This window comes from Heteronotia binoei, chromosome 21 (assembly GCF_032191835.1).
Source record: "Heteronotia binoei isolate CCM8104 ecotype False Entrance Well chromosome 21, APGP_CSIRO_Hbin_v1, whole genome shotgun sequence".
Taxonomy (NCBI): domain Eukaryota; kingdom Metazoa; phylum Chordata; class Lepidosauria; order Squamata; family Gekkonidae; genus Heteronotia; species Heteronotia binoei.
In genome coordinates this window covers 72311025-72337496 of record NC_083243.1, presented here as the reverse complement: position 1 = coordinate 72337496, position 26472 = coordinate 72311025, and positions in this window count along the sequence as shown.

Sequence of the window (26472 nt, the reverse complement as noted above, 5' to 3'; positions counted from 1 at the left end):
CAAGCTGTCTTGGCAACAACTCATCTACTCTCCCATTGGCTAAGCCATGTGTCACTCAGTCTCCATGGAGACCAACCCCATCCTCCAGCCCCAGGACAGATGAGGATTGGGCCACTGGAGAAGCTGCCTTCATGTCATATTGACCCATCCCGCTAGGCCCTCCATTTTCCGTCAGGGGCTGTTGCTAGGCAACCATAGTATTCCAAGCTTGGTTCTGTCAGTAAAATGCAGGGGAGGAGACCCTTTCCAGGCCTATTTTGGCCTTTGAGGGAGAACTCATTGGGGCCAGTCCTGCATAGGGTTGCCAGCTCCAGGCAGGTGGGAAATTCCTGGAGATTTTGTGGTGGAGTCTAAGGAAGCCAGAGTTTGGGGAGGAGAGAGGCCTCAGCTGAATATAATCAGGGCCAGCCCTAGACTATTTGGCACCCTAGGCAAGGCTAACTTCTGGTGGCCCTTCCCCCACACTGATAGCCAATTATTAAAAACAGATGAATTGTGGGAAAGTCTGATCTTGTCAGATCTTGGAAGCTGAGCAGGGCCAACTTTGGCAAGTATTTGAATGGGAGACCTCCTCGAAAGTTGGAAGGGCAAGCTCTATTCAGTCACCTCTCTGAATATCCTCCAGACCAGTGCAGAAGCAGGCAGGGGTCATGGGCAATGTTCCCTCTAAGCTCTGCGTACAAATGTTTTCCTTCATGATCCAATCCATAAAAGTTGTGAACAAGCCTACATTTTGATTTTTTAAATTTCAGTTTACAAACATACAAATATAAAATATAGACATAACTGTAATCATAACCTTATAAGAATCTCAGAATGATGATCAGGCAAGAATAAAAGCAGCCTTGAGCTGCTGGCACAACCTCTTTTTATTTCCTGATTTTTTTCTTGAAAGTGAAATATTTTGGCAAGCAATATTCTCTAACTCCCACACTTACAAGGGGGAGAGTGCATTAAAAAACATCTCAGGTACACACACCCTCTCCCGTCATAAGCATAAGCCAAACCACTAATTCACTGTCTGCCTTAAAATCTGGGCAGTTGAAGATGAGAAAGGATTGTGGTTTTTTGTAAACCAATGAATTCTTAGACTCCAATAACTCTGTGGGTCTCTGAGGTGCTACTGGATTTGAATCTAGCTCTTTCACTGCAGACTAACACATACAAACACCCTCTGAAAGTCACTTTTGTTGGTCTTAGAGGTGCAACTGGACTCAAACTTTGTTTCCTTGTTTAATTCTGATATTGTAAATTAAAACACACACAGATATGACACACACTTTTAAGGGCAGTAATGATTTCTTTCATTTTTAATAACTGCAGAGAAACCATAGCATGCCCTAGTCAACTATCAAATCATTACAATGCATATTGCTAAGAAAATGAAAATAATCCGCAAGGATCAAACTTCCAGATCATAAAGTATGACCACACTGTAAAACTGTCCCTCTTCACATCCTAGTAATATGAAAGGGCAGCCTAGTCATGAAAGAGAAATTAGACTGCTTCTAGCCTTCAAGAAATATATCCTGCTGGAAAGTTAGTCTTTCTGACAGAGCAGACAGACATGCCATTCTAAAGTGGCACTTGGAGGCATTTGCAGAATACACATTGCAGTCTCTTCTAGCACCTTTCCAAAGTACTGTCTTCCTCATTACTGCTCAGTTACTCCTACTTAAGCGTGCCTCTGACTGCAGTCATAGATACTGGGGAGCTTCTAACCAACAGCCTCTCTGATGCAGAAGTTGCCCCAGGATCCTTACAACCAGACAGAGCAAAATGCCCCCCCCCCCATCTCTGCAAGGGGAAAATCGCTGCCACTTTCCAGTGGTCGCCCCCTCCTTTGTAATCTCCCAAAGTCCCATGTATTGGTGAGGGCTGCAAGCAATCCACAAAGCACCACAATTCCCCCTCCTTCCACTGCACAGCACACAAACAGTTTTCCATTTTCCAACCAAGTCTGGGGGAAAAACTTCCCCTCCTGCTTCTAGTCTTGCTTTCCTAAGTGCCTCCCCCAGCACTTGTTTCGCTCAACAGCAGAGCTCCTTCCTCTCACAAGCGAGGGGGGCAGGCACAGGACAGGTGAGAAGGGTACCGATGCCAATACAAAGCCTAAGCACCCCTCCCCCAACAACACACGCGCACTTCATACCTGGGATTAAGGAGCGAGAGCTGCCTGTCACCTGCCCTGGTGCTACAAGTGGAGGCAGCTCCTGCAGTCTGAGGTCTCAAAGCACCAGTGCTTGAGGACTGGGGAGTGGAACTTGCATTGCCTGAGACTAGATGGGTGACAACAAGCACCTTCTTTCTGCCCCCACTGCTGCCTGAAGACACTCAGCAGCTGTGCGACCATGTTCCCAGGCTTCTTCTCTTACCTACCTTTCTGAATTTTCCTACGTCTCTCTTCCTAGATTGTAAAACCCAGCCAGGCAAGAAGCCAGATCCACTGAAGAGGGAGGAGGAGGAAAATCGCTGTTGCAAAGAGGAACTGAGGAGGCAGCTGCACCAATCGCTGGTGACCATATGTGCTGCTGGCTCTCTCTGCTGTTAGTGCAGGCACAGCCCGGCACCATGCAGCTTAGGGGGAAGCCTGGGATGGAAGCAGGCCAGCAGCAGCACAATGAGTCATATGGGGGGCACCCAATTCAGCACCCCCAAAAGGCTGGTGCCCTAGGCAGTTGCCTACTTTGCTAAGTGGCAGGCCTGACCCTGAATATAATGCCATAGAGTCACCCTCTAAAGCAGTTATTTCCTCCAGGAGGGGGGAGATCTGTTGTCTGGAGTTCAGTTGTGATTCCAGGAGATCTTCAATCTCTCCCTGGAGGTTGGCTACCCTAGACTTGGCAGCACCATTGGAGTGACTTGATCCCACATGACTGGCATGACTTAACTGGGCCTGGCTGCTTGCTCCTGTTCAGCACCTTCCCCCCGGACAGCCAGTGTAGCAGTACAATTAGCACTTCAGAGCAGAGTCTGCTAGACCCAGGTTTTTGCTGTGGGAGCTGACTGGGTGATTTCGGACCAGTCACAGATTTTCAGCCTAACCTACCTCTCAGGGTTGTTGTGCAGATCAAGAGGGGGAGAAGAGAATGATGTAAAGTGCTTTGGCCCCCACTGTGGAGAAAGACTGTCCTTTTCCCTGGTAAAGGCTGCAGGGTGGCAAGGAGATGGTCAGCTCAATTTCACTGCCGAAATTGGCCACCTTGAGGTGCATACTCTGTGGTATACCATAATATATCCATGCCAGCCCCCCTCCCCAAAAAAGATCACACCACAAGTATATGTTGATGCTAAATGTCGCAAGGCTGAATATGACAGGAAAAGGCAGCAGCAACACACTGCAGACAAAAGGAAAGCTGAGCTTTGGCATCTGCATGATCATTGTCATCCTATGATGCCACAGCAAATTGATGCTGAGTGCCCAAGGCCAGGGCACTCATCCAGAGTCTCTTTCTGGAGCCTGTTATATTTATTACCACAATGGCCCTTATTCCTAATGGGGAATAATTCCCAGTACCCTTCCCAAATAAGGATGCAAAACTTGGGGCTGCTGAGTGTCTACTATCTGTTCAAGAGTGGAGTGTTCTAGGCAGCTTTACATGGCTACCTACATTTTGGCAACATCACTCTGGCTGAAAAAGCAGCCAGTCGTTTATTTGCTGGCTGTTTATCTTCACTTTCATGTTAGCTGTGCCAAGAGATTCTCAGCTTCATCCCCGTCTCCCAACATGTCACAGACAATTAATGTTTTGGTTGAAATTGTGCAGCACTGATTGCATTCCCTCCTAAACCCACCCTGCCATAGAACAAAAGATGGGCAGTTCAGGTATAGCCCTCCATCACTGCATGATATCTCAGGGTGGTCTCCACTTCACCAGGGTTTATTCTAAGCCCCCCCCCCCCCCCCGCACAAGAAGCCAGTGCTCACACAAAATCCACAATCCCAGATTTGTTCTAACTGGAAAAAAGTAATGTGAAAGAGGGAAGGGAAAATGAGAATGATTAGAGAGATTAAGAGAAAGAAACTGACAGGAAGGAGGACAGGAGTGAAAAACAAGAAGAGGAACAGAAATAATATATTTATTATAGAAAGGATTGTTGAGGACAGAGACTCCCTGATTATTATTGTGAGTTCTATATGGTGTATGAGGGACAGAAAGTTCTAACACTGCACAGAAAATAAGAGTCCTCACAAAATGGCTGCTCAGTGTTGTCTACATTTATTTTATCATCATATTTGCTGTAAGGGCTTGGGAAGAAGAGGTTTACACAAACCTATCAACTGTTTAAACAGAGGCTTGAAAACCATCTATTGGAGATATTGAAGTTGTGGACTGCCTGTATTGGCAAGGGGTAACTTGGCTGGATGAACTTGGAGAGTCCTTCTTCTAACCTTATGATTCTCCAGGTACAAGTGGGAGAACAGATCTGCCCTTAAAAGGGAAAAAAATATATCTTACATGATAAAAAAATTTATTTGGGAATAAATCTACCACAACTGGTGGAGAGCCTTTTAGAAATCAGAATAGAAGAAGACTTCATTGGAAGGCTGGGTATTCAGACAAACTTGTCTCTTATTGACAATGCTCAAAATGCACAAACATTTTTACATCTCTGTAACTCATTATCCATTGTGCCTCCAATATTCTCTTTGGCAACACTAAATTTGTAAGGCCTGGCAGTCTTCTGGGCTGGGTTGGGCTGAGCTTGGCTCAGCTGGCAGTCCTCTTGGCTGGGTTGGGCTGGCTAGTCTCTCTGAGAGATGTTGAACCTCAGTCATGTAATATGAGAGTTCTGCAGGAGGTGGAACAAAATGGATACTGACAAACAAGAACAATAATGCTGCTTGGGAATTGTAGACTTATTCAGTGGAGACCTCTGGCCTATATTATTATTCCTGCTGTTGTACTTGAAAGAAGATAGTGGAGTAAGAGTTGGAGGCAGAGTACAATACGCCTACACAAAAAGCTGAAAATATAGAAGGCCTATTCTGCATTGAGATGTTTGCTGAGAGAACGATTTTCGTTAAACAACTTGGCCTTTGGATAGAGTCTCCTCATGCAACACTTGTTGGCACTTTATTCACAACTACACTCACTTCTGCACCTGTGGTGAACCACTAGGGTTTGTGTAATGATGCAATTAGACAGAAGAAACACAGTTCTTCTGCTTTCTTTTAACCCACGTGGTCAGTCAGTTGTTAATCCCTTGTATATCTAAATTTTCTTTTTGGTGTCAGTTGTACTATTTTGTACCAGAATGAAAAAGCATCAATCCAAGACTGCTAGTGTAAGACCAACTCTCTGAAGTGCTGGCTTACACAATCAAAGAGTGCACTATCCAGGACTGGCTTCAGGCTTTTTGGCATCCTAGGTGAGGCCCCCACCTACCCCGCCAGTCTCCTCCTCTGCTGACAGCTCCCCACCAGCATGTCGTCCTACACTTGATCTTAGCCAAAAGGCCGAGAAGTGAAAGGCCCTCCCACCAACTCCCCACCTCAAACTTCCTGCCTTGCTGCCCCACCTGCCTGCTGGGTCATGCCCTTCCTCCCCCCCTGCATGGTGGCTCCTAGCCCTGTGAAACTTAGCCCCCAGCTACTACCCATGAGGCAGGCAGGCACCCTTTGGCATGCCTCCTCCCTGGCTGCTGCTGCCTCCACTACACTGGCAAGGGAGCCAAACCCAACCAAGGCTGGGTGGGCAGTGTTGTGCTGGGCAAAGTGAGCAGTGGTTGGCCTTTCTCCATGCTGGCTGCCCATCCCACTGCTGCCGTCACCTCTGCCTGTCCCTCTGCCACCACTAGTCATGTGGGGGGCATCCAATTCAGTGCCCCTGAGGGCAGCTGCCCTAGGCAATGACCTAAGGTCACCTAGTGGGTGCACTGGCCCTGGCACCATCACCTACACCACCTTTGCTAGCACACAAACCTCATCCACCACTTGTTGGCATTTCATTCACAATTACACTCTCATCTGTACCTGCTGATGAACCACTAATGTTTGCTGGTGCAAATACACTTACTGCTGCACAAGGAATGCTTTCATCTGACAATAATCAGAAAGAAATTGTGGGCACTCACGCTGTGGTTGGAGATATTGAATGAAATATGCCAAAGCCAACTATGTCTGGTAGTATGTATGGGACAGAGAAGGTAGAGAAAGAAGTACTTTTCTTCCTTTCTCACAATGCAAGAACTTGTGGCTACTCAATAAAATTAAAGAGCAGTAAACTTAGAACACATCAAAGGAAGTACTTCTTCATCCAAAGAGTAATTAACACATGGAATTCGCTGCCACAAGAAGTGGTGGTGGCTACAGGCATAGGCAGCTTCAAGAGGGGATTGGATAAACATATGGAGTAGAGGTCCATAAGTGGCTCTTAGTCACAAGCTATAGATGGAATGCTATGTCTGGGGCAAGTGATGCTTTGTATTCTTGGTACTTGGGTGGCAACAGTGGAAGGGCTTTTGAAGTTCCGGCCCCACTGGTGGACCTCCTGGTAGCACCTGGGTTTTGGCCACTGTGTGACACAGAAGCTGTGGTCACACTATAGGCTTGGCACAATCCAGCAGCATCTCTAATTACACCATTTTATTTTGTAACAGGAAGTTTTGATTAGACATTCCAACCTGAACTGGCTTCACCATGTGCTTGCCCATGGTTGGTCATTTAGATTGTTGTGGCATCCTTTTGTTTGTTTGTCTTTCACTCATGTGCATAAGTGTGTATCCAAAGCTCAGCTCCTTTTTGACAGCTCCACAATCCCTCCCCAAGCACTGCAGCCCCTCTTAGCCAGCCTTGCATTGCCACTCTTCTGTGGAATACATAGGGGGAAGTGTAAGAATCATGTAGAGTAGCCGCACTGACTTCAGTACATTTATTTTTGTGTCAATCATGGAATGCTCTCTAACATCAAGCCTTTTTCTGCCAACGCAGTTTGCATGGGGGAAAGTGGGATGGGGAGAAGGGTTGTCCGCTTCCTCAGGCTCCCTGCTAACATGGGAGCATACCCAGGAAAGCGATTTCCACAGCTTTCCAACCCCAGCAAACAGGAGGGGTTTGGGAGCAGAAACTTTTGCTTAAAAACAACTCCACATGGGGGCTTCCAATCCTGACAGAGTGTTGAGTGCAGAAACACACAAGTGGTGATTCAAAACCCTGGGGTGAAGATCCACCTATGTGTACATCTCTACTTGATTTTTTTTAAGTGGTGGAAGGGAAGTTTCACACTTCCCAACTGCCTTGTGTTTGCAAAAAGGGAGTTCAGACATTTAGGAACGCAAGATAAAAGAGCTGACATATGTAAAGACCTGACTTTCTCCAGTGTCTGATAACTCTGCCTTGAAGGCGCATCAGAATGGGATGCCAATGACTGGAGAATGGGAGGCTGATGTCACTGTCTGATTGTGCACTTTAAATCCAGAAGGAGACAGCAACTACATCAGATCAAACAGCTCATCTGATTGTAGTGAGAGTGTTGGGCTGGATGGGCCATTCTCTTATGTTCTTATGTGGTGCCTTGTCAGGTCAGAAGGATGTTATGAAACCAGTTCCAAATTAGACAAAACCTTTGAACATTTTCATCAAAATGACCAATGCTATATTCTATGTAGAAGTTTCTCTAAGAAAGGAACACATGAAACAGAGAAGGCCTGGATTTGCACAAGACATTGCCATTTGGGAGTCAAAGTGGACAGTGCAATGGAGAGCCATAGTCAGGATCTCATCCACTTTTGTTTGTGGGCCAGCTGGAAAACATGGTGCTGGATTGAAGTTAGTGTGTGTTTGGGGAAGTGGTAATATTTTCTAAAGCCATTTTTACCACATAAATTCTTCTGCAAAACTGCTATGTTGTCCCCTGAGCTGAAAGTTATAGATATCCATGTGGTATCTTTATGCTTCTACTGAAGCAAACAATAGCTTCGATGGTTATGTATATTAGGAAAACATGGAAGAAGAAGTTAAATGTACCCTTACCTGTAACCTCCAACAGACCCTGACACTGCTTTCAACTGTAAAAATCATGAATTGTCCTGTTTTACTTACCTCACAGAATATCATGTTAAATCCAATCCTCAAAGAAATCTAGTTTATGTCAGTAATACTTAAGAGTAGTTCTTTTTTCTACTATAGTAGTAGAAAAGGTATTCCTATATAAATTATAGCTTAGGGCTGTGAAAAAGAGACATTCATAGAAGTTTGTGTGGATTGTCAGAGGTATCTCTATTTTTCCATCAACAGTAATTCCTCACTATAGTCAACAGTTTCCAAATATGTGCAAGGACACATAAACATTCAAACAACCAAGAAGAATGCACTCTCTTGCTGCACTTCATATTGTTCATCATATATTCTTATATAGCCATTATGCTTATGTAGAAAAGTAGGACACAGACTTATACTGAATCAGACCATTGGTCCATCGCTGTCAGTATTGTCTACTCACACTGGCAGCAGCTGTCCAGGTTCTCAAATAGAGATCTTTCACATTGTCTACTGCCTGGTCCTTTCAATTGGAGATGCCAGGAATTGAACCTGGGAGTGGGACCCTCTGCGTATGAAGTAGAGACTCCAACACTGAGCTACAGCCCCACAATCTGCTATGTGTCCCTTTCATCAAAAATAAATGTGCACTTCCATGGCACATGTATGGGGTTTAAGATTATAGCAAATGAGGAAATCCTTGCCCCACAAAATCTTTTTGTATATAGAGCCCCACCAGTGTTGGATTTACCATTGTGCGTAGGTGTGCTTAAGCACAGGGCCCCATTGACCAGGGGGCCCCCATCTTCCTTCCAAAAAAATTTCAAAATCCTGCTGAAATGCATTAAAATATATCTCCATTGATTCAGCATAAGCTTTTGCACATATTAGTAACCTAAAATCAGGTTGATCTACTTAAACTTTCAGATATAATTAATTTAAAAGCTGCTCCATATGCATAACTTGATAGCAAATGGTGAAAACATCTGCAGTTTTTAGCAAGAAAAGCTCGTAATTCAATATCAGAAAAGACATTGAACGATTCAGCATAAAATTTTACACAATATAGCATATTAAAAATATTGTTGTATTGGTGAAAATCTCAAGTTTAGTGGCTAGCAGCATTCAACAATTCATAAATGAAGTCTGCCGTGTGTGATGTTTTCCTGTTGCCTAGTGCAAGTGGCGACATCATTTGGTGGCAAGGGGATACAGAGGGTAAGGAAGAGTACATGTGCCTGTGAGCACATGTGCAAGTGAATGCTTCCGGTTATGTGCCATAGACAGCAACAGTTTTCAAGCGGTTTTGTAATGTACTGAGAACCGAGACGGTTTGAAGGCAACATAGTTTATTCAGTAGTACATTACAAGAGAGAGAGCACGCGGGCCGGGCCCCGCTTATATAAATTGCCCGGTACAGCCCCCTCATCCGACCAGGCCAATCCTGGTCGTTCAAACTTCCCACCACAGATCTTGATGGGCGGGGCCTCAGGCGAGCTCCATCCGAGGACCCAGGGGTCACCTTTAGTTGCCATCGCCATGAGGTCTGGTTGCTTATGTTCAATACATAACACTCCTCCCCCATGGCTCAGGACACATAGTCCCGCAAGGAAGCGGCGGCCGTGCGCTCCCGGTTAGATCTCCTCGGGGTAGCTGGTGAAGTCGGCGCGGTCGCCGATGCCTCTGGGGGCTCAGCCTCCATCGCGGACGGGGCTGCGGTCTCCCTGCATGGGAAAGCCACCGGCCCAGGGTTGTCAGCGCCTTGCGGCTCCTCGGGTGCCCCTGCTCCCCGGGGCTGGCTCTCGCTATGGTTGGACTCTACCCCCCGATTCACCGGAGCGGTTGACTGTGTTGGGGTAGATCTTGGTGGGGCCGCGGTCGTGAGCTCTTCCTCGCACCGCGTCTCGGTCAGTTCCTCCGGCAGGGTGCGGCGACATATCTGCTCAATATGCCTCCGCAATATCCTGCCTCCCTCCATGGATACGTCGTAGTGGCGGGACCCTATTACTCGAAGCACCCGGCCCTCAACCCACTCGGGGCCGTTCGCATAGTTCCTCGCGTACACCGGGTCCCCTGGGAAGAATCCCCTGGCCGCTTCTCTGGTCTCGGGGGAGCTGCGTATGTCAGAGGCCCAGTCGGGGTGCAGCCTATCTAATCTTGTGATTAGCTTCCATCCCATTAACAGCTCAGCCGGGCTGACCCCCGTGACTAGGTTGGGAGTTATCCTATTATCGAATAGGAAGGCGGCTAGGCGGTGGTCGCAGTCCCCCTGCACTATACGGCCCAGTGCTTCCTTCGTGGTGTGCACCATCCACTCGGCTTGGCCATTGGCCGGATGGAAAGGGGCGGACCGGATGTGCTGTATCAGGTATCGCTGCATGAACTCCCAGAACTCCCCGGATGTGAAGACTGTCCCGTTGTCCGAGATGATGGTGTCCGGGATCCCGTGTGTGCATAGGACCCTGTGTAATGCCCGGATTGCCGCCGCCGTTGAGGTGGAAGCTACCGGAATCACTTCCAACCACTTGGTGTATGCATTCACCAAGATAAAAAAGATTTGGCCCTGGAAGGGCCCTGCGAAGTCTATGTGTAGTCTGGACCACGGCTTCCTGTGTGCTTCCCAGCGTGGTTTGGGGGTGCTGGGTGGATCGGGTTGGGACCCCTGGCAAGCTTTGCACCCTCGGACCCAACCCTCTATTTCTTCATCCATCCCCGGCCACCAGACATAGCTGTGTGCTAGGGCCTTAATTCGTACAATCCCTGGGTGTGTTTCATGAAGGGCCCCCAACACTTGTTTCCACAGCGGGGGAGAAACCACCACCTTGCTCCCCCATAACAGACATCCCTTGTGGGCGGATAGTTCTTCCTTGCATGTTGTGTATGCCCTGAACTCTTCGCCCTGTTTTCCCTTTGGCCAGCCCCTCACCACCCAGTCGAGAACCCGCGCGAGAATTTTGTCTCACCCTGTTGCTTTCGCTACCTCGGCTGCTTGTAGGGGTCTTTCTGGCAACGTTTTAATGAGCATCACATGGTGGGCTGGGGCCGGGTCGGGGTCCATGGAGGGCAGCGGGAGGTGACTGAGAGCGTCTGCATGGCCCATTGCCTTACCCGGCTAGTGGACCAGGGCATACGTGTAGGAATTAAGAAACTGATTCCACCGCAAAACGCGCTGCAATAGGATCTGTGGCATTTGGCGGTCTGGAGCTAAGAGGCCCAGGAGTGGTTTGTGGTCCGTGGCAATGGTGAAATGCCTCCCGTACAGGTAGTCGTTAAACTTACGCACCCCTGCCATGATCGCTAAGGTCTCCTTATCAATCTGGGCATAGTTTCGCTCCGCTGGTGTCAGGGTCCTCGAGTAGTAGGCTACCGGAACCTCCCTCCCGTCTGGGAGTTGGTGACCCAAGACGGTGCCCACCCCGTACGGTGACGCGTCTCATGCTAAGATCACCGGTAGGCTCTCATCAAAATGGTGTGCACATTGTTTGATATGAGCAGCCCTTTTACTGCTTGGAACGCTGCGTCCTGCTTCTTCCCCCAGACCCACGGGGCATTTTTGCTAGGAGTCTGTGGAGGGGTTCAGCAATGGCGGCTTTGTGGGGCAAGAATGAATGGTAGAGATTTAATAACCCCAAGAAACTTTGTAGCTCCGCCTTGCTCATGGGAATGGGGGCTTCCACTATGGCCTTGGTTTTGTTGTGTGTGGGGTGGATCCCCACCACATGACCGCAAACCCCAAGAACTCTACCCTCGGTACCCCAAGGGAACACTTTTCTCGCTTTACTTTCAGGCTGGCCTCTTGGAAACGGCAGAGGACTTCTCGCAGCCGGTTGCTAAATTCCTCCGCATCCGGTGCGGCGATCAAAACGTCGTCGAAAAACGGTTGCACCCCGGGGATCCCTTTGAGGAGAGAATCCATCAGGCTCTGAAACACCCCCGGGGCCACGCTCACCCCAAACTGCAACCGCCGCACCTTAAACGCCCCCCTGTGGGTAACTGGTTTGTGCTTCGGCCGTCGCAGCGTCCACAGGCAGCTGCTGGTATGCCTGGGCCAGATCTAGTTTACCAAAGATTTTGGACCCCGCTAATTCCGCCAGAACGTGGCTTATTACTGGAACAGGGTAGGGGTTATCCTGTAGTGCCTTGTTAATGGTGCACTTATAATCCGCGCATATGCGCACCTCCTCGTTCGGCTTCACCGGGGTAACTATTGGGGTTTCCCATGTGGCATAGGCCACAGGTTCCAGCACCCCCTGGGCTGTGAGGCAGTCTAGCTCCGCTTCGATTTTGGACTTCAGAGCGAAGGGAACTCGCCTGGCCTTCAGCCTTACGGGTCGCACGTGGGGATTGAGGGGTAAGTATACAGGAGGCCCCTTGTAGCACCCCAGGGCCCCAACAAACACCTCTGGGAACTCCCTGCACATGTTTTCAAATCCCCGCGTCCCCAGCTGTTGCACCCCCACGATTTTTATTCCCAGTGGCCGAAACCAGGCCAGGCCCAACAAGGTGGTGAGCTGTCTCTTAACAACCAGTATGTCGAGTTTGTCCGGAAACCCGTAGTATTCCACCCCCACCGTTGCCCAACCTAAGACTTCAATGGGGTTCTTGAAGCGTGCCAGTCACAGTCTGGGCAGGCCACGTGGGCACAGTTTTCTCAAGGTTTCCTTCACAAAGTGTGCCAGTCGCAGTCTGGGCAGGCCATGTGGGCACAGTTTTCTCAAGGTTTCCTCCACGACTATGGATATGGAGGAACCCGAGTCCAGTTCCATCAGGCAGGGTTTGCCTTCGATCCTGACTGAAACCTTGACCTTCTTGGGGTCTCGTCGGGCAAGTTCATTACCTGCACGCTGGTTGAGGCGGTCGAGTAATCCCCAGTCGATTCCTGGTTGGTCGACTGGCGGCGGCGGGTGGCCCTGGCCCTGCAGGCCCTCGCAATGTGGCCCATCTTCCTGCAGCTCCTGCAGACCACGTTGCGGTAGGGGCAGTCCCATTGCTCGTGTGGGTCTCTGCAGCTGGCACACTTGGTGGCGGTGGGTCTCTCGGCCGCTCGGGGTCGCTGGGCCATTTGGGGGCCTGTCCCTGTTGGGCGGCGTAGCTGGAGTGCCTCTTCTTCATCCGGTGGGCTGGGGTCCCTCTCTTCCCAATGGACAGCTTTGGCCCACATCTTGGGAAAGGTTCTCATGGTCTGCTCAAACAAGATGGCCTCATTGAAGGCGCTCTGGAGGGTGAGCTCTTCCCTCGCCAAGAGCTTTTGCTGCAGCCTCTCGTCCCTCAGGCCCCACGTGAAACGGTCCCGCAGGGTCTCCTCTAGCTTTTTGAAGCTACAGTTGCCTGCGATTTGGCAGAGGGCAGCCAGGTAGTCCGCTCCCGTCTCTCCCGCCTCTTGGTCTCTCCTGTGGAAGAGGAGCCGGCGAGCAATTGGGGCAGGAAATGCCCGGTGAGGAGTCTGATTATCTCCTCGTAGGTCTTTTCTGTGATCCTCGCGGGGGCCGAGAGACCCTTGGCAATCTTGAACGTGGCCTCTCCACAGACACTCAGGAGGACATCTCTCTTTAGGCTATCCTCCGTTATCCTGTTCGCTCGCAGGTAGCATGCGATGTGCTCCGTGTAGGTCTCCCACCTCTCCGGAGTAGCGGGGTTGAACTCTTCGAGACGGCCTGTGGATCCGCTCTGGTTAGCCATGGTGGCTGTGGCGGTGGGCCTGTCGGTCTACCTCGCTTTGCCTTCATCGTCTCTCGCCAGATCTCGGATCTGCCAGCCCTATGATGGAGTGGGCCGGCTAGGATCCCATCCTTGTCACCACTGTAATGTACTGAGAACCGAGATGGTTTGAAGGCAACATAGTTTATTCAGTAGCACATTACAAGAGAGAGAGCACGTGGGCCGGGCCCCACTTATATACATTGCCCGGTACAGCCCCCTCATCCGACCAGGCCAATCCTGGTCGGTCAAACTTCCCGCCACAGATCTTAATGGGCAGGGCCTCAGGCGAGCTCCATCCAGGGACCCAGGGGTCACCTTTAGTTGCCATTGCCATGAGGTCTGGTTGCTTATGTTCAATACATAACAGTTTTTCTCGAACAGGTGTGTGTGTGTGCCTCTCTCCTCTATCTTCCTCTTTCTCCCTCTCTCTATTTGTGTGTGTGTGTTCTGTTCTGTATGTGTGTGTGCATGTCCACGCAGCGTTTGTATACACACCTGGATTTGCCTGTGGTTACACAAATTTGTTATATCTGAAAAATTCAAATAGATCACCCCGATTACAATAGCGTGCGAGTTATGTATTGCAGAAAATGGAAGAATTTGAATTTGTGTTCATGCTTCATCTATGGACAGGTTTGCTTGAGCAGTTTCACAAAGTAATGCCCTTCATTGACCACATCGGCAAATTCACTTCTGCAATTTGTTTCTAGCACATGGGAAAATTTTGATGAAATTGAGGAGCAAGCAAAAAGTACTCTACCTGATGTAGAGTACAAAACTCTCCAAAGAAGACATAGAGTGCGAAAACAACAACACAATGATGGCGGTGCAACTGAAGCCTTGGATGAAATTCCTCCAAGAGATAAGTTTAGGATACATTCATTTATCCCTGTAATTGATGCTCTTCACTCAAATTTGGAGAGAAGAGCTACTGTGCACAGGAGTGTTGCTGACAATTTTTCATTTTTAACTGATCTGCAAGCAACGAGGGAACAAATTCTCCATGGTGTCAAGAGACTAGAACAAGAATATCCAAAGGATGATGATCTCAATCTTGTTGATGAACTCTTGACTTTCCACTTGTATGTCAAACAGGCTCATGCACAAAAAGAAAGTTTCAGCCACCAAGACATGTACCAGATAATAAAACGGGAAAAAATCCAGGCTGCTTTTCCAAATGTGGAAATAATTTTCAGATTGTTCCTGTGTTTGATGGTAACTAACTGTTCTGGAGAGAGATCATTTTCCAGGCTGAAAAGGATCAAAAGTGACCTTCGTTCAACAATGTCACAAGAGCGGCTGTCTGGTGTATTCTTTGTATAGAGAATAAACTGCGACTTATGGATTTTGATGAAATCATTGATGAGTTTGCAGTCAGGAAAGCTCGAAGGAAGATGTTTTGACATTAAATTACCTACCATAAATGTGTAAATAGCCTTAACACGGTAATACAAAAACATGGCAATTTGATTATCTGACTGTTTTGTGTAAACAATAAACCTCTTCATCAATCATCACTGTATGATTTAAGATTGTTATTTTCAATGAAGTTTAAGATTAAAAATTTTGTCAATCCTCAAAGCTTAAAATGTTACGTAATTTTTAGATTTAATTACATGATGTTGACTATAATGACTGTCCTGTCTGTTCTCTTTTCATCAAATTTGACTATTTCATCATGTGACCTGTGTAAGACAGTGTTGGGCAAGGTGGGGCTTTGGTTAATATATAATAGCTTTCAAGTTTGTTGTAATGTACATATATGACCTATAGGCCATACAGTCTAGACCTGAATTTAGCCATAAAACTCCCAAAAAACATTCCATGAGGCTGAGCCCTGCTAATTCAAAAATTTTCCTAAAACTTGTTGAAATAATGATTGATCAGGTAACATGTTTTAACTACTCCTAAATTTTCTGAGCATGTATGCCGGACTGCCTGTATAGGCATGTCGGGCCTACCTCCTTCAGGGCCCAAATAAGGGGCCTCATAATTTAACTAGCACAGGGCCTCATAATTTAACTAGCACAGGGCCTCATTTGTCCTAAATCTGGCACTGAGCCCCACAAATCTTTTTGTGTATAGTTCTCTATTTGACATTCAAAATATTCATTAAAACTTCTTTTCAAATTGTTGGGGCAAAAAATACCTATCTTGAAGTCTTGAGGGTAAAAACAACAGTAGTAAAATAGAGGTGAGTCCGGGGAACTCACAGGTTTTCAGCAGGGATTTCTGTAGAGTTTTCACTGCTTCACCATTATCACAATTATTTTTGCATTCCTTTGAAAATGTCACACTAATTTATATATCAGAAGTGAGGAGGATCCTCCAGACATAAGTCGAATAGCTCCTAGGAGCTGTATTCCTTTCCTCTGAAGAACAACATTTCAATGGGAAAGCTGCCTGGAGCAGTTATTGGCCACAGAAGAAAGCCAGACAACAACTATGTTCAAATATTAGTTGTCCAGGGAATACAGAAATTAGAAGGACAGAAGAAGGACAAAGGTTGGTGGGAGGCTGACGTTTTCCTCCCAGGATGAAACATGACAAAAGAAGATCATCTTGGTCCAACTGTGTATAAATGTTCATTTTATTCTTAAATTGTCAAGCTGATCTTCCTTCTCTGTCTTGTATCTCCATTTCCCTGCCCTTCTTCTTCTTTAGTGGCTTGTCTTTTTAGGTTGTAGACCTAACTGAAAGGCCTGTATCTCTTGATTGATGTGAGCCACCTTTTGGAAAAAGGAGTTGGCTGAAAAAAATTAAAATCTAAATATAATAAATATTGTCTTCATTTTCCATTGCTTTAACTTGCTTTTAGTGACCCTATCACATAGTGATGCTATAGTCAGGCCATGCATAGTGAAATGATGTGTTCTCTGACTTGATGAGCTTATCTTGTGGCAAGCAGCTAAAGGACACAGTGACACTAAATAGTGCCAATTAGTCTATGAGTAAAAAAAATCCCACTGCAAGTTTCTATCCCAAAACCAAAAAAGGCCATCTCTAATGAATGCTAAAAATGCCTGCACGTTTTCTTAGAGGCCATTGCTTAATGTGCAAAACGGCTGCAACATTTCTTCTTATACGATACTTCTAGTAATTCCAACAAGTGGCCTCATCTGATTTAATCACAGAGAATAATCTAACTATTATGCATTCAACAACTCTACTTTATTCCATTCTGCAGAAATGGAAAACACAGATTATCTTTCCCACTACTATTCTGTCTATTATTCTATATGCAGAATAAGCTATTCATTAGGATTCAGCAAGCACCACCACCATTTGTTCCAGTGGTATGTTTTAAATAAATACATTAACAAACCTAAATGGGAGGAAACCAACATTATGGTTTCATTATAGGTATTACAATTATTATCAAACTCCTTTTCCCTTTAACTCATCATTTATAACAAAGCTATCATTAAATTTGCATATTATATTATATACTATAACAACTTGAGGGCATTGTGTCAGTAAGCATCAGATTTGTACATGATTTGAGTAAAAAATTTATTTTCAGCAGTCATTTAGCGGTAGTATTCTCTCTCTCTCTTCCCCCCCACCATCTTTATTTGCTCTTAAAAAGTGTGTGTGTGTGTGACAGGGAGAGAATAGAAAGTCATCTTCCAATTAGGGATGTGGTGAACTTTTCTCATCAGCTAGTAACATGTCAGAGTAGCCACAGGACATTTGGAAATAAAACCTTGCATTTGCCTACTAAACATAAATATTGGAAGGGGTCAAAGAGGCTGAAGTTTGAACAAATTTAGCTGGTGGGAAAGCTGCCAATTTGTTTGCTAAATATTCTATGTAGTTTTGCACAGTGAAATATTTCCAGAGATTTAGGACATACATGTACAAAAGTAACCACTTTTTTTTTTTTTTGAGGGACAGAAAAGCATATTTCCTATTTCCAGATCTTCCAAACAGGGTTTGACTTTAATCTTCTATCAACATCCTGTCAGTATTTCCTTTATAGGTATTCTTCCAGATATGAACAAAAATGATGTCATCTACATGTTTGCCAACTGACTTAGGTCAGATAATTTTATATGCATGGACACATTCTCATTAAAATTTGTAAACTGTTACAACTCACCTGTTGTGTATTTATGGTACACAGAATTATATCTCTGACTGGATAACCGTTTTAATATTTAATGTTTTTTTTTAAATCCTCCTTCAATGTTTATTGATTTTTCCAACTGCTTTTATGACCTTCTCTTTATATTTAACATTGCAAATGTAAGTCAGTCTCTCATCCTATATAATCATATTTTTAATTTGTAATTACTAGTTTGTAATTACTGTTTTAATAAATTCAGATGTCAATAGTAACCTTGGTCCAGAGATAAGAGCTTGCAGCTGTGAGTTTCCTGCTTGCTGTTTCCCACATGAGGCTGCATGGTCCTAGTGATCTATCTGACAGCTGGTGCTTCTAATGCCAAAGCATCTGTTTCAGCAAGATTGGTCCTCATTCCAAGCACTCTTTTCTACCTTCCTTCAATAAGAATGAGAGAGGTAGAGAGTTGGGTTATGGGAAAGGAGGTCCCAAAACTCTGTGGTGGAGCCTGCTATGCATTAAGAAGGCCTCTAGTTTTGTTCCTGGCATAACCAGTGAGAAAAGGAATGTTTTATTTATTGATTTAAAGCTTGCCCTTCTCCCAGAGTCAGTGTGGGCAGAACATTACATTTGGTTAGTAACTAAATAAAAGCAGAACTGAAAGCCTCTGTTCATTAGTACAGTTATTGTAACTAATCCAGTTAGAAAAATCAAACACAGTTGACTGAGCCAAAGGAGAATACCCATTTTTGGGAGAGTAGGAGGTGTTTTTTTTTGTATGTATGTTGTTTTAATGTTACAGTTATAACATTCCTAGGTCCTGAGATGCAAGGCTGTCTTATAAATATTTTCAATAAATGAATTAAAAATATTTATTGGGTAGTTGGCTTTTTGGCATACATTCACAGTGTTTTCCATTAAGCACATTGGTGGTTAACTGACTCTTGGAGACAGTATTGATTATTTACAAACAGTGGCTCCTCATTGCTCAGACTATTCAGTTAATAGCTAGTAATGCACCTGCTAGGTATGGGGAAAGTGGTTTGTTTGAGCAAATGTTAACTAAGCTTCAGGCCAGGTGATGATGGACAAAGGTGAAAACCATATTCCACCACCATCACCTTTAGTGATAGGCAGCCCTGAAGCTGGAGTCTGAACTCTCTGCTCACGACCTGAGTTCAGTTCCGGAAGAAGCTGGTTTCAGGTAGCCGGCTCAAGGTTGACTCAGCCTTCCATCCTTCCAAGGTCGATAAAATGAGTACCCAGCTTGCTGGGGGGAAAGTGTAGATGACTGAGGAAGGTAATGGCAAACCACCCCGTAAAAAAGTCTGTCTTGAAAACGTCATGATGCGACATCACCCCAGAGTTGAAAATGACTGGTGCTTGCATAGGGGACCTTTCCTTTCCTTTTTTTCTCACTAATGTGTGTTTACTGCAATCAGTAAACTAGGCTGTACTACCTAAGACTGCCAACTCTGGGTTGGGAAATTCTGAAGACTTGGGGGATAGAGTCTGGGGAGAATGAAGTTTGGGGGAGAAGGGACCTCAGCATAAGGTTTCCAATCCCCAGTTGGAGGCAGGGGATCCCCTGGTTTGGAGGCCCTCTCCCTGTTTCAGGATTATCAGAAAGTTGGGGGGGGGATGTCTGCTGGGCACATCATTCTACCCTTTAGAGATTGGTCTCCCTAAGGTATAATGGAGAATTGATTTGTGAGTATCTGGGGCTCTGGGGGGGGGCTTCTTTTTGAGTTAGGGACACCATATTTTCAGCATAGTGTCACATTCTCAGGGTGCAGGCAGGCAGGAGTCCAAAGCCAGTCCAAGGCCAAAGTCCAGGAAGTCAAGCAGGAGCCAAGTCACCAATGCAGAATTACAAACCAGAATCAGAAATCAATGTCCAAAAGCCAAAAGGTCAGAGTGCCAAGAAAGTCAAGCAGGTCAGGATCAGGAATCAGGAAGGAACATGGATGCAAGCCAGAGAATAGACTTGTTGCTTCCACAAGGTTACCAGGTCCTGGGTGGGAGCTATATGGGAGTCTCAATCAGCCTGCGCTTGACAGTGACTCTGCTAGAACTCAGGGCTGAATGACCTGAAGCATCAGCGTGCCTCATGTCTTCGCTCTGAAAGTTCTTTCTGGAGCCTGCTTCAAAATCTTGAGATGGGAGGAGGAGAGCTTGAAGGAGATTGATCGTCAACAGCTGATACTGGTGCCTGGAGAGTGACTGATGGCCCAGCTGCTGTTTGTTCAGCTGAGGAACTGGCTGGCAACTCTTCCAGGTCTGTTAACCCTTCCAGCTCCTCCTCGTCAGGGCTCATGACACATAGCATTTGGTACCTATTCTCAATTCCCCTTAAGTTTCCAAATGTTTGGACCAGGGGGTCCAATACTATGAGCCGCCAAAGAAGGTTTCTTATCCTCCATTATTTCCAATGAAGGGAAGGCATTTAAAAGATGCATGGTCCCCTTAAATGTGGTGGCCAGAACTACCTTTGAAGTTCAATTGTGCTTGTCAGAACCTTGCTCCTGTCTCTGCCCCCAAAGTCTCCTGGGTCCACCTCCAAAGACATTTCCCAAAACTCCTGCTCTTTGATCACACCCACCCTTTTATTCCTGCAGCATATGAATCAACTGGAAAATTTGTGTGTCATACTATACACAGGTCAGAAAAGATGTTGAGTTTCCTTAGTGGAAGGGTTACTGTTATTGACAAAAATAAACAACAATATTGTAATATGTGAATTATTTAGAAAGAGAAAAGTCCTAAATAGGTTGATAAACCATTAGGAATGACTCTTATTAGACACATAAAATTTGAACAGCAGGAACCAGAACTTTAACATATTCAGAGGAAATATTCCTGCCTTGTTGATATTTCTTTCATACAAAATAAGAGATATTCTTTAATGTAGGTAACACTAGAATGAAATCAATTGTAAAGCAAAGTAGCTCTGAACTTGCAAATAATATTTCAATCTTTTTATATTCTTCTTTATTCTACACACAGTACTGTAAGTAATTCTGAAACTGCTGCATTCCATTTATTGTACAATTATGTTATATTATTTTCCTATTTTCGCAATACTTCCATGAAAACATGCTCTGTATATGCCTAAGCAGTTTACCTTGCGTGAATATTTGCATTAAATAAATGAAAATTCACTTCTCTCTAAAGATATCATGCAGACACAAAAATATTCCCTGCTATTATAAATATGCCTGTATAGATATAAAAATAGTAAATGATTTTTTGCTGGATGGTTCATTTTAAGTAATATAGATTGAACATGCATCCTTACACAAAAAAAAAGGTTTATTTAACCATGCCTACAAATATTTCCATTATATGTGCATTTCAATTTGGATTCTTGTTCTGGACTTTTCATAAATGTAGGCCATTCAAAGTAGTGTTAAATCTCATTTACAATTGTAATGGAATCGTTTACCCAAGAATTTGTTTAGGATGATATCATGAATGTGATACGTGTGAAGGACTGTAATGTAAGGACAAGGGCATGCCCCCAAACTTTGTCATGTATAGGAATATCTATATCTAGATGGAAATTTGCTGTGTAAACATATTCTGTAGGTTGTTTATGCCTAGTCCTTTGGAAGAGGCTGGAATTCCACAGATCACTACTTGAAGTGATCACAGGAACTGGATGAAGTCCCCTCAGTATCCCATCCTGCCATATACCTGATTGGTATGATTCTTGATTCTTAAATGTGAACCCCTTGACACTTTCATACTGTTCCAGGGATGGCTGTACAAAAGCCACTAAGGCTACAATCCTTAAAAAAAACAACCACACTTTTCTGAGAGTAACAGCCATTAACTAAAATGGGACTTACTTAGAGTAGACCTGCTTGGAATTGCACACACACACACACATATACATATATATATATATATATATATATATATATATATATATATATATACACACACACACCATTTTGCTTACTTTAATGAAGTTCTTCCACAAGAAACCAGTGGGTAGGCATACTGGACTGCAGTAAGTCTCTCTGTGTCTATTCCTAAAATTATTTGCTCTGATTTGTGCCTTCTCCCCCTTCCTAGCATAGCAAGAATATGAGGTTTAATTTTTTTATCCTCATTTTTAATGTATAGATTGATTTAGGAAATGCATGGTTACAAACCTCAACAAAAAACTTACTAACAGTGCAATCCTAAACAGCATTATACCCTTCCAAGCCTTCCAAGACTTTGATGGAATTAGGAGAGTGAAACTCTGTTTAGGATTGTACTCTAACTCATCACTGAATTGAATATGAGATGCCTTGCAAGCAGACAATTTCAGGGTTGCAGCCAACTAATTTACTTTTATTCTCAAAGGCAGCATGTTAATTTGTTCACATATTCCAATTACTATATGCAGAGTTCAGAATAACTACCCTTTATTTATAATTGTATTCCTTTTTTTTTTTTTTAGGGGAAAAAGGATGATATACCAAGAATGGACTCTGTGTGAGTAGAAGTGACAGAAATTAAATATCATCTTTAAGGAATCACACATGGAGAAATGAAGACTATGAAAAAATATATTTCTATGATACTGTCTGTAATTCATGCTGGATAATCATGAACCCAGCAGTTAATGACCTTTACTCAGAAACATTAAGACCAACCAAAGATAATGGTGTCCTGTGTAAATTAACAAACCCAGTGGTAAACTTGCTTCCAGTTCAGCGGGAGACAGTGTGAAAATTAGCATTAGTTCTTAATAAGATCAGTGTCCTGCAGGCTACATTCTGTACTGTTCATAATGCTTTTTCTTTTCAGGTGAAAATTTTTTCTCCTGAGGACACTTGCACAATAAATTCTCCTGACAAAGAATCATCCTCACCCTAATCAGTCTGCTGCTTCAAAACTTTCTGCATTTCTAACACTTTCATGCTGAGAGTGCTGCTGTGAGTTGTTAGGAATGATTATTCATTTGTAAGTTTCTCTAATAACATTTCCTGTCGATACAAAAGTACCCTATAGAGCAAACCAGGGATTTGACTTGATAACTATTTGACAAAGGTAATGGTCACTCTACAAGTAACCTTCCTCTAATTTATCAATCACTCATTATTTTGTAGAAGAACAAGGAATATATATGATTTCTTTTCATTTGCATTCATAGGAAAAATGTGGCATTGCTCTTATTTATTTTATGAAACATGTTCAAGCCACATTTAGAAAGTGTTCTCTATGGTTCAGTGGACTTAGAAGGGAATAATTCTTGTTCAAATTAGAAAGGTGTAATTCTGGTTAGGATCACTATAATATAGTGGGTTCAAAGCATCAAGGAGATGAGGTAACAGTGATAACTGTTCTTTATTAGAAGCAGCATGGTGAGGGCCGCTCCAACAAGACTGGGGGAAAGGGCTTGCTGAACAAATCTATATACAACTCTCAGTTCCTGGGCAAGCATGCCATTGGTTCATTCAAACAGGCAGGGGGCCTGTGATTGGAGTAGGGCAGCAGGTATTTGGATTCTACTGTCCATTGTTCCCCAGTTCCCAAGCTCAGGTCTTCTGGCTCCAATGAGCCTGGCAGGAATCTATACAATCCTATACATAACATCCCTCCTCCCTAAGTTCACAAGCCTATTGCATATAATCCTGTAAGTACGCAGGCTTGCGGTGCTCACGTGTCGATTGTCTGAGTGCTGGCGCCGCCGGTGGAGCGGATGCGACCTCGGGTGCTGCAAGCAGAGGGGTCGGTGGTGTTGGTGCCTTGGTTGGGGGTTCAGGTTCACCCGGGTCCTCTGGTTCGACCTGATGTTCCGGTTCTCCCTGGGTCTCGGGTGGTGGTTGAGCCGCGTCAGCGGGGGCTTCCACTTTGGTTGTCTCTGATTTTGGGATGTCAACCGGTGGGTCGTCTGAGCTTGCCTCCCTGCCCTCCAGTGCCTCATGTGACTGCAACTGGTCCACGTGTTACCTCATTGTGAACCCCCCCCCTCTGAGGTGACTTTATAAATTACTGCCCCCAGTACCTTGGAGACTGGGCCAGTATCCATGTCACCCCCCTTCCAAAATTTTTAGCAAACACCAGGTCCCCTGTGTCAAAACCTCTGGGTGCCCGGACCATCTCGTGTACCTCCTGTAGGTTTGGGGCCCTGTCTGGGTGTAGGTGGTCAAGTAGTGTGTTAAACCACCTACCCATGAGCAGTTTCGCCGGACTTTGGTCGGTAACCATAATTGGGGTGTAATGTTGGGCTAGTAGGCATTCCACTAGGTGGGCTTCCCAGTCACCTTGAATGATGCGGCGGAGCGATTCTTTGGTTGCCCGCACCATCTGTTCTGCTTGGCCGCTTGTGGCTGGATGGAAGGGGGCCAACCTTATATGTTTTATTATATTGCGGCCGCAAACTTCTTGGAATTCAGCCGAATGCCATCCCATTGTTTGCAACGAGGGTATCAGGCAAGCCGTGTGTATCAAAAACCCTTCAGAGTGCCCCTAGCGCAGCCTGGGTGGATGTGGAAGATACTGGGATTACCTCTAACCACTTGGAGTGGGAGTCTACTGTTAAGAAGAATATCTGCCCCTGGAAAGGCCCTGCAAAATCTAGGTGCAGGCGGGACCAAGGGTTGTGTGTGTGTTTCCACTGTTGGGCTGGGGCTCTAGGCGGGACTGGACAAGTCTCCTGACAGGGCTGGCATCGAGCTACCCAGGACTCAATGGCATCATCTATCCCCAGCCACCAGTCATAACTGCGGGCCAGCGCCTTCATGCATACTACACTGGAATAGGTCTCGTGCAGCGCATTGAGGACCTGTTGCCTTAGTACCGGGGGGACCACCACCCTGTTTGCCAACAAGACACCCCTTGTGTACAGATAATTCATCCTGGTGAGATACAAACACAGAAAATTCCAATTCCACCCGGCTGGTAGGCCATCTTCTCCACATCCAGTCCAGAACCCGCGAGAGAGTCTTGTCTTGCCTGGAGCAGCAGGCAATGTCCATGGCATGCACCGGTCAGTCCAGAAGAGATTCCAGTGACATGATCTGGTACGCCGGGGTAGGATCAGGGTCCATGGAGGGCAGTGGCAGCCAGCTCAACGCATCTGTATGGCCCATCACCTTCCCCTGTCAGCATTGGAGGTCATACAGGTACCCTGCAAGGAAGATGGACCATCGTAAGACCCGTGGGGAGAACATTTGTGGCGGTTGGCGGTTGGGGGCAAACAGACCCAGAAGGGGCTTATGGTCCATGTGGATGGTGAAGGGCCAGCCATACAAATCATGAATATTTTTTTACCCGCTACAATGGCCAGGCCTTCCTTGTCAATCTGCACGTAATTGCACTCTGGTTTTTGCAAAGTCCAGGAGCACATGTGCCAAGACTGTTCCCACCCCATATGGCGACGCACCGCAGGCCAAAACGACAGGTAGCAGTTTGTCGAAGTGTGCCAACAAGCTATTGGAAGTTAAAATGTCTTTTACTGCCTGAAAGGCAGCAGCTTGCCTGTGACCCCAAGCCCACGGGGTCCTCTGGTCCAAGAAGTGATGCAACAATTCCACTACCACCGCCTTGTGGGGAAGGAAGGCATGGTAAAAATTGAGAAGCCCCAGAAATTATTGGAGTTCCGCCTTATTCTTGTGGGCCGGCACCTCACATATCACCCTGATTTTGTACTTTGCTGGGTGAATTCTAGCTGCATCCACTGTGTCCCCCAGGAAGTCATTGGTGGAAACCCCCAACTCACACTTTTCCCTTTTTACTTTCAACCCCGCCCCATCAAAACACTGCAAAATGGCCCTGAGGAGTGACGTGAACTCTTCTTCTGTGACTGCTGGTACGCCTGGGCCAGATCCAGCTTCCCAATAATCTTAGCCCCGCAAGCGAGGCCAGCACGTGACTGACCATTGGGACCAGATAAGCATGGCCTTATAATGCCTTGTTAATTGTGTATTTGTAATCTGCACAAATGTGAACACTGCCATTGGGCTTGACTGGGGTGACAATTGGGGTTTCCCATTTGTCATTTGCCACCGGCTAAAAGACCCCTTGGCCCACGAGGCGGTATATCTCCTCCTCAATCTTAGGTTTCAGAGCTAGAGGCACTTGCTGAGCCTTCAACCTTATGGGCTATACATTTGTATCTAGTTGTAAGGTCACTGGGGGGGGGGCGGTCTGGTGTACATTCCCAAGGTGCCATCAAAAATGGTGGGGAATTATTCGTATACTTTTTGGAAGTCTTTCTGGGCAGGGGCCTGATGTATCCCCATTACCTGGATTCTCAGGGCCTTGAACCACGACTGTCCTAGTAGGCTACACAGATTCCCTCCACTACAATAAGGGGAAACTTGCCTGAGAACTGGCCGTATCAAACATGGACCTTTCTTACCCCCAGGACGATGACCTCTTTTTTCTGGAAGTCATGAACCATGAACGGGGATGGGTGTAACTGGGACTCACTCCCCAGGCACAGCTCCCTGAAGTTGTGGGCCGAGATGACCTTCTGGCCCGCCCTGGAGTCTACCTCCATCGTACAGGGCCTGCCCTCTATTAGTACAGTCACCTTGTATTTGTCAGGGAAGGGCATGGGAAGCTGGCATACCTGATCCCCCTGGACATACCTGGACATCTTCCATGAAGGTGACCTCATGGCAGTGGCTATCTTTCTGTCATAGGTTGCCTCCTTGGTGCAGTGACTTCGACCGACACACCCAAGCTAAGTGTCCAGTCTTCCCACAGGTGTGGCATGCAG